The sequence below is a fragment of the Agelaius phoeniceus genome, chromosome 4, assembly GCF_051311805.1.
Source record: "Agelaius phoeniceus isolate bAgePho1 chromosome 4, bAgePho1.hap1, whole genome shotgun sequence".
In the NCBI taxonomy this organism is placed as follows: Eukaryota; Metazoa; Chordata; class Aves; order Passeriformes; family Icteridae; genus Agelaius; species Agelaius phoeniceus.
This window is the reverse complement of record NC_135268.1, coordinates 1,919,751-1,927,787: the sequence shown is the minus strand read 5'-3', so window position 1 is coordinate 1,927,787 and position 8,037 is coordinate 1,919,751.

Genomic DNA, 8,037 nt, shown 5'->3' with positions numbered 1-8,037 from the left:
GCCACTGTCACCACAGATAAGAGCCCAGTGCCTGCCCCTCCTCTTCCCCTCAATCTATGCCTGCAATGGGGTCTCTCCTCAGTCTCCGACAGGCTGAACAGACCAAGTGACCTCAGTCCTCCTCTCAAGGCCCTTCACCATCTTCACAGCCCTCCAGGAAAGGCTCAGCAAGCACCTGAGGAGGTTGATGGAGCCAGACCAACTTTGTAGGTACAGAAGTACAGTTTTACAACCACCTGAATACAACAACAGTGTCTGCTCCCATCTTGAAGCATTGTGGGCTGCAGCCCCCTGCTTTAGGATGTGATTGAGCAGATCTACATCTGCTCTGTCTCTTGCTCATGGGAGGAGTGCACCTCCTCACTGGTCACCTGCCAGGTGCCACCTAGCAAAGCGTGCATCCCAGAACCCCAGAGTGCATGGAACAGGATGAAACTGAACAGGAAAATCTGCCTAAGAGCACTACTATTGCACTCCAGGTGCTAGCAGAGGCTGTCCAAAGGGCTAGAGCTGACCTAGTCAGAAGCAAAAGTCCCCTGACCGGTTCACAGCATGGACAGCCACCTTCTCCACATCATCTGAATTGCTCTATACACCTTCTCCTGCAGGTTTGTCACACCTGTAGGCATTCCAGCAACATTCACAAGTGTTTCCAGTGCAGATGCAGCCATTGAGTGCACTCCACAGGTTTGTGAAGCTGCATCTTCCACATCCTGAGAAACCACTGTAACCTGGAATGTAGGAGCAAAACAGACCATCTTCATGACAATTATTACAACCTTCATTCCATTGTCTTTTATTACAGACATTCTCTAATATTTTGTTGAAGTTAAAATTATTAACTTTAACATTTCCAAAAGATGGTGTCACCTTGTTTCTGCCAGAAGTACTCAGAAGAATAAATTCCCAGAAAATCTCAATTTTCCTAGAATAGGATTTCTCAGCTAATCACCAATTTACTGACATATTTTCCCACTCCTCGTTGTCATCTCTCATCACAGATGAAAACTTAATCCCTGAGCTTTGCTAAATGCTTTTCTCTCCATTCAGGGACACATCTTGAACTTTTTAAATACACGCGGCAGCAAATTACAAATTAAAATAACTGTGTCATTTTAGCCAGCTCTATACTCTTCCAGCATAGCCTTGTGTCCACCTGCTGTGCCTCAGCTCCTGCCCCCTCTCCCAGAGCTGCTCCAGATAATGCAGATAGTGCTCTCTATGTGGTGAGGAGTGTAGGTCATGGTGGCAACTCCCCCTTTGCCATTTTTCATTCTTTTGCCTCCCCTGCAAAGCACACAATACCAAACCACACTACTGGAGAATCACTGGTGAGGGAAAATGGGGTAGAAGGCCCTTGGGAAGGAGTGAGGTGTTTGGGAAGAGCAGTGAGGATATTTCAGCACCCATGACACCATCTCTTAGACTAAAACTGACAGGTAAGATCTGGTTTGATGGGGAAGAGAGAAAAGCACAACCTCCAGCCAAATCTCATTGATCCTTGACCATCCAGCAAAATAATACAGCACCATGCCAGGGTGTGGGGGTGTCGAGATATTTGTGTGCTTGGTATCAGAAAAGGTGAACATTCACCTCTGCTTCAACAGGCAAAATAATTGAAAAAAAAGGAAATCTTCCCAAAAGTTAAAAGATAAAAGGTTCTAAATTTCTTTTTGAATTTTCTGAAGTCCTGAAAGCAGAGCAGAAGACTATGCAAAAAAACCCCCATAAAACCAAAAGTGAAACAAAACCCCACCCAACAACAACAACCAAACCAGACCAAACCACCCCCCTCCAAAGAAACACCCCAACCAAAGCAGGAAAAAGGACTTTCCAAGTTAACATGAAAATCTTCATGAACCATACAGAGCCCAAATATGAAGACCTTAAATTGAAATCAACCAATGGCATAAAGAAGTTCATGACAGAGGGTTACTGATGTGTTGAACACCTACATTATGGTCAAATACACAATAAAGCAAGAAATCCTCCCTCAGCCAGTACCAAACAGTAGAGACAACTAATTACTAACATGGTTACGAAGTTAGTAAAGAGCTGTTTAATTACAGATTTTTGTGAAATCTCTTGGGCAACACATCTTGCAATTTTGTTGCTTAGTTGAACAATCATAACTTTAATTAATGTTCTTTAGATGACTTCTTGTTAAACAAGAAATTGAAACACCATAAGTAAAACCAACTCTGATACTATTAGCTGTGTAGCAATTATGCTAATAGGCATTGCTGAACATGTATCAAAAATTTAAATTTTCCCAAAATTTGGGAAACAAAAGGAGTGAAATAGAGTTGTTTGTGGTTGCTCCATGAGACATTCATTTGGGTTCAAGAAGGTAAGAGAGGGGTGAGAACTTGGTTTCTGTTCAGATCTTGGGGGGGGGGGATTTATGTTTTTTTAGTTTACAATGCCAAAGCAAGATACTACCCACGCGAGATGAGATACTGCCAGTTTTTCTACTTCCTCACAAGGCTGATGTTGAGCTGGACTATCCCACCAAGAGTAAATACAATTATTTCAAGGCCATCACTTCTGTCACTGTCATTTCTCTTCTAGCCTCAGATGAACAGTCCTGCAGGCAAGAGGTGGTGTACAAACACACACACACATTGAACAGTCAAAGAAGCCATTAAACTCATGCTACATCTGTTAAACAAACAAACAGACAAACCCTTCAAAACAAAACAAAAACCCCAAACCCTGTGCCCATCAGCAAAGGTCACTGGCATCAGTTTCATCATAATTGTCAACACACTGATTTCCAGTATTAAAAAAACCCCAACACATGCAAACGATACCATCTATTAATTTCAATAGATTCCTTAATGCAATGGAAACTTTTTAGAGTTTAACATATGTGGGTGTGTAAATTTCATCAATGTGCTCTTTAAATTTTGAATACCATGAAGATGACATTGAGATTGTTTAAATTACAGTGTAGCCATCCTGGTAAAATTAAACTTCCACAGAAAATAAACAGCCCAGACTTTATCTGCTGTGCTTAAACAAACTGTAAGCCTGCTCTGTGTGTATCTTCAAAAAGAAGACTACAAAAATAGTGACATGTGAAGACCAAAAGTCTTTAAAATTGTGCCCAAACACAAACCAGTGAATATTTGGTAACAGCAACATGGCATGCAGGTAGCATATCAGACTCTGCTTGTGTCCAGTTTAAAACAAGCCCTTTGATCAATAAAATTTACCCATGCAAAAAAAAAATGACCCCATATGGAGTCAACTGCTGATACTCATTACAGAAATCCTCAAAGAATGGAGATTCTGTAACAAGCAGCACTTTCACAGAAAAAAACCCAAAATTAATAAAATGCTTTTAGATTTTATTTCTTTGCTGCTATGACTGAAAAGGCTCCACCAAAAGGCAAACATATACATATTTTCAATATGTAAAATACATTTTAGTATAAAAAGTAATGCACAAGCACTTTATTAACACACACAGATTCCTTCCCTCTTCAAAACTCCGGGTTCTCCTCCCTCTCAGCAACCAGGTTCTGCCCTGGCCCTGTTTCCTTTCATGAACCTCACTCCTCACCAGCAATGCTGCAACCAGAGTGAGACAGGGCAAGGAAAGACTCTTTGGAAAACTTACCTCCATGTATTGGCACAGCAGTTAAACCATCTGACTTAGAGAATCACAGAATTAACTAGGTTGGAGAAGACCTTTGAGATCATCAAGATTTCCTCCTGCAGCTGTTATTTTTAGAGCAAAAAGGGACTTTAGAAGTTGGATATAGACCTTCAGTGAAAGATGGGGATAAATCTGAAGAAGAGGTTTTTTAAGCAGGACATAATACTTTAATTTTTCTATTTTAACTACATGGGCTTTTTCTATTTTAACTACATTATCCCTTCAGTAATAGTTCTAGTTGGATTCCACATATACACAAGTATCTATCTGCCTCTACACCCAAATTTCATACATTGATGCCTCTGCCATGGCATCTTAATCTGATTTTCATGGTTATCTTGCTTTTCTTATGCTGCTATGTTTCTCCTCAGTTGTCATCTGGGCCAGTTTTCCCCACAGTGTTTAGATACTTAAATAGTCATGAAAGACTTGGAAAAATACTTTGACACTTAACATTGATAAATATCTACTTACCTGTAACTATAGTACCAGATTAGATAGGACATACAGGGGCTTCCAACACAGCTTTTATTGGAAAAACAATGGACCCTCATGTGTGCTGTGGATTATGGTTGTTTTCTGCCACATTTATTTCCTGAGCCTTTGGTTTTAGACATGAATATGCTTTTTGTAGTAGCCTATAATCAATGCTTTGGAGTTACTGCTTTGTATACATCATCTGAATTCCCTTCTGCAGCAGTGACTATTCTGAATCATAACAGATATTTGCTACATTAAAAAAACCTTCTGCTCTCTCACAAAAAACAGAGCAGCTTTTATAAAAGGAATTGGTTTTCAGCCCTCCTTTAATTAAAGAGAATAGTTGGGGAGAAATTCATGTCAGAAATACACAGGAAATCAAAGTATGACTTCACCAAAGAACTACATGTCCTGGAGAAAATGTAACAGCATTTTTTCAGATCATTATGATGCAGGGGAGGTAAAAACTACTAAGAGAAAAGTCTGGCACTGTGTGTGCAGAACGGATAATTTTAAATAATTTAATTTTTTTTATGTTTTGTTTGGGTTTTTTTAAAAGCAGAATAACATCCTAATTACAGAATAATAATTGCTTGCTTAATTTCAAGTTTCCATCCTTATACACAATGCACCTACTAAAGGAAAATCTCAAGATCTTAGAACTATCCATTGGAAATTTATCCTTAAACGTAAAACATTGTGGGGAAGCCAGTGTTTTGTGATTCTTGATCCTAGACTTTAAAGACAGCCCTTCTCCTGGTATACCAAATGCTGTACAAAAAATACAGACCACAGATACCCAAAAAATGGGGTGAACAATAGTATTCATATTGAGATACAGCACAGCTCCCAAAGCATGCTTGCATCACAGTTCTAAATATTATCCTACTCATTTTACACAGAGGAAACAAACCCACCAGTCCTCTCCAAAACTAAATTTTTGCTTGAACTCTTGATATTGTTTTTAAGCAAACCACTTTTTCAGAGCTTGTTGGTGCTTCCCTGATACTGGCCACAGGATCTGTGTCCCAACTGCTAAACTGAGCACTGGCATTGGGGGCACCTGCAGCATATGGTGTATCAGGAGATCAGAGGCTAAATCCTGGTCCTGGGTGGCTCCTTCACTTTTTTCCTTGTTTTTAAGTTCAAGGGCCAAGTCTGTTTTGTGCTTCCTCATACTGGGCTGTCAGTGAGTAGAACTAAAGGCAAAAATGTCTTAAGAATCATCACTTCTTTCATTTATGGAGGAAAAAAACCATAGTTATAACAAAGGTGTGTTTTTCAAATTCAATTCCTAAACTTATATTTAAATAATTGAGTAGAAAATTTTGGAAAAGTTCTTGGAACTTTCACTTATTTAAAGAGGACGGCGGTGCCTTGAATATGAAATTCTGCTCCTCAAAAGATCCTAAATGGATTTGTGTGCCTGGGGAATTTGAACCTTGTTACACATAATGCCTTTTCATCAAATGCTGCTCTATGCCTAACTGGAGATTAGGGACCATAACTCTGAACATTATTTGTTTCCAACATTTAGGTTTTGATTATGATTAATTAAAAAAAAATTAAACATACACACCATGAATAGGTATGACTATGAAGATCACATCAGCAGAGGGTTGAATCACTGTTTTGATGTAATTAACTCCAGACTCTGAGGTACACCAGCAGGGCAGTCTGAGGCATCCCCAAACTCACAGGTCTGCATCCTTCACCTCTAACACAAAATAGAAAGAAAAAACCCTTAAACCTTCAGCTAGTCTGCATAGTTTATAATTGCACAGAAACCAGCACAAGTGCACGGAAGCAAGTAGTGATTCCTTCCTCTGAAGTATATTCCCTAAAAAGCACATAAAAATATGAAAACTTACATATTTTAAAGTCTGGTAGGAATTCAGGGAAAATAAGGCATATTTGCATTTTCCTCCTCTTCTGGCCTTCTGATTAAAACAATCAAACTGGCTGGGTACCTCGTGCAAGCCCCCCCACTCCCCCCATTAAACCCAGGACCTCAAAGAGCATTTATTAAAATCTTATTAAGATTGGCCTTTCTGAAAATATGACACACATTTTCTTTTTATTTCACTGCAGATAGAACTCACTAGGAAAAGGCTTGGCAATGATGAGGGATCCTAGGAGAATTTTCAAGAGCTAATCATGATGATTACTACAAGTGCTGGCTTTATAATTGCAGGAAAACTTTGAGAGTCTCCATTTTTCCAACTTGGTGCCTTATGTTCTAAACTGTACAGGATTTTATTCTATTCCATTTTAGCATATTATAGCTAAACATTTTGTGTGTGTGCACAGCAGATTACACAACTGTACACTTCAGCTACCCTGCTTATAAAAAAGCTGAAGCAAACAGATAATCCCTTTCTAATGAAACATGGAAATCTTCTTTTCTAGACCATCTAGAAAGACAACCACTGGCACCAGAACAGTCTAGTTCAGTTTACTTAAGGATATAGCCAAAACCTTTCACCTGGTCATGCATCCAATACCTGTTCTCCTCCCGTTTTTGCTACTGAAAATTAACATCAGGGCTGCGGAACCATAAACATATTCTGGAAAACTTAAAATGTCAAAGATATTGTTCATAACCCTCTCAACATCTTTTCTTGCATCCTACTCTGCACCTTGTCAGGCTGAGAGCTGAACACAAGATGTTTGTTCAGTGAAGGCAAAATCCAGAAACCTCATTGCTTGGGATTTGGTTCATCTACACCCAATCAACACAATGTTTTTGTGGAACATCTATTACACTAATTGCTAGACAAGCACCTTTTTTTGTGGTCACGGCCATATTAGTATTCCCAAGAAATAAAACAAACAACAGGAAATTAACATTTAAGAAGCAGTTCAGTGCAATACACAGAGATCAAGAGCAGATCTAGGAAATATGGAGAATAATCTTGAAATATAAGTTCACCTGTGGATACTGCTGAGCTTCTTAATAACTACAGGTACAAAATATTTCAACAGATGAAGTGGCACTACTGCTGTCGAAATTGCACACTGATATTGTATGGCAGCGCTTTCTCCTTGAGCAAATAAATATCCATTCACTTGTCATGACACAAACCTCTATAGGCTAAGGAGGGAATGGAACTTCTCTCCGGGGCTGCCAAGTTTCCAAAGTACTTTTGCAAGAGTACTACACATATATATATAGATATATATATATATGTGTGTGTGTGTGTGTGTGTATACACACACACACACTGCTGCAGTAATAGCTAAACTTAAATTTCACTGTGATAAAAATCTTGCTCGGCTCATAGTGCACTGTAAAAGCTAGAGAGGTGCCCGTCACTCCCTAATTAGCTACAAGAAGCAATAAATTCTAAATTACTTAATCAAAACAACCAAACTGTAATTTGTCTGTACTCCCTAGGTGTGGCACTACGTCACAACTGTCATACATGAATGGTTTGTTATTATTTTTTTACATAAATACAAACATCAGTAAAGAAAAAAAAGACTAATGACCACATTTTCACCTTTTCCCATGTCACATTACGAAGTTCTAGTGGAACAGAACAGCTGTGTTTGCACCTGCACTTCATGAAGTAATACCGGTTACATCACAGTGTGTAAAAGTGTGGCTATTGGTACTTAGCAGATAAAGAAATGTTCAGATCACACCATGGAATGATACCAAATCACCTCTCAAGTCAATCTTAGTGTACAAGGCACCAAGTTTTCTTTCAATTTTTAAGAGCAAGATCTTGTGTACTTGTAAAAGACATATTGCATATATATATATTTGCAATTTATAATGACACATGCTGCAATGAAAACTGTATCTGCAACTGGTAACATAGAGTTTGAGCAAAACAAGAGAAAACTTACCTGTTTGAAAAAAGAACACTTGACAAGCAACATTGACA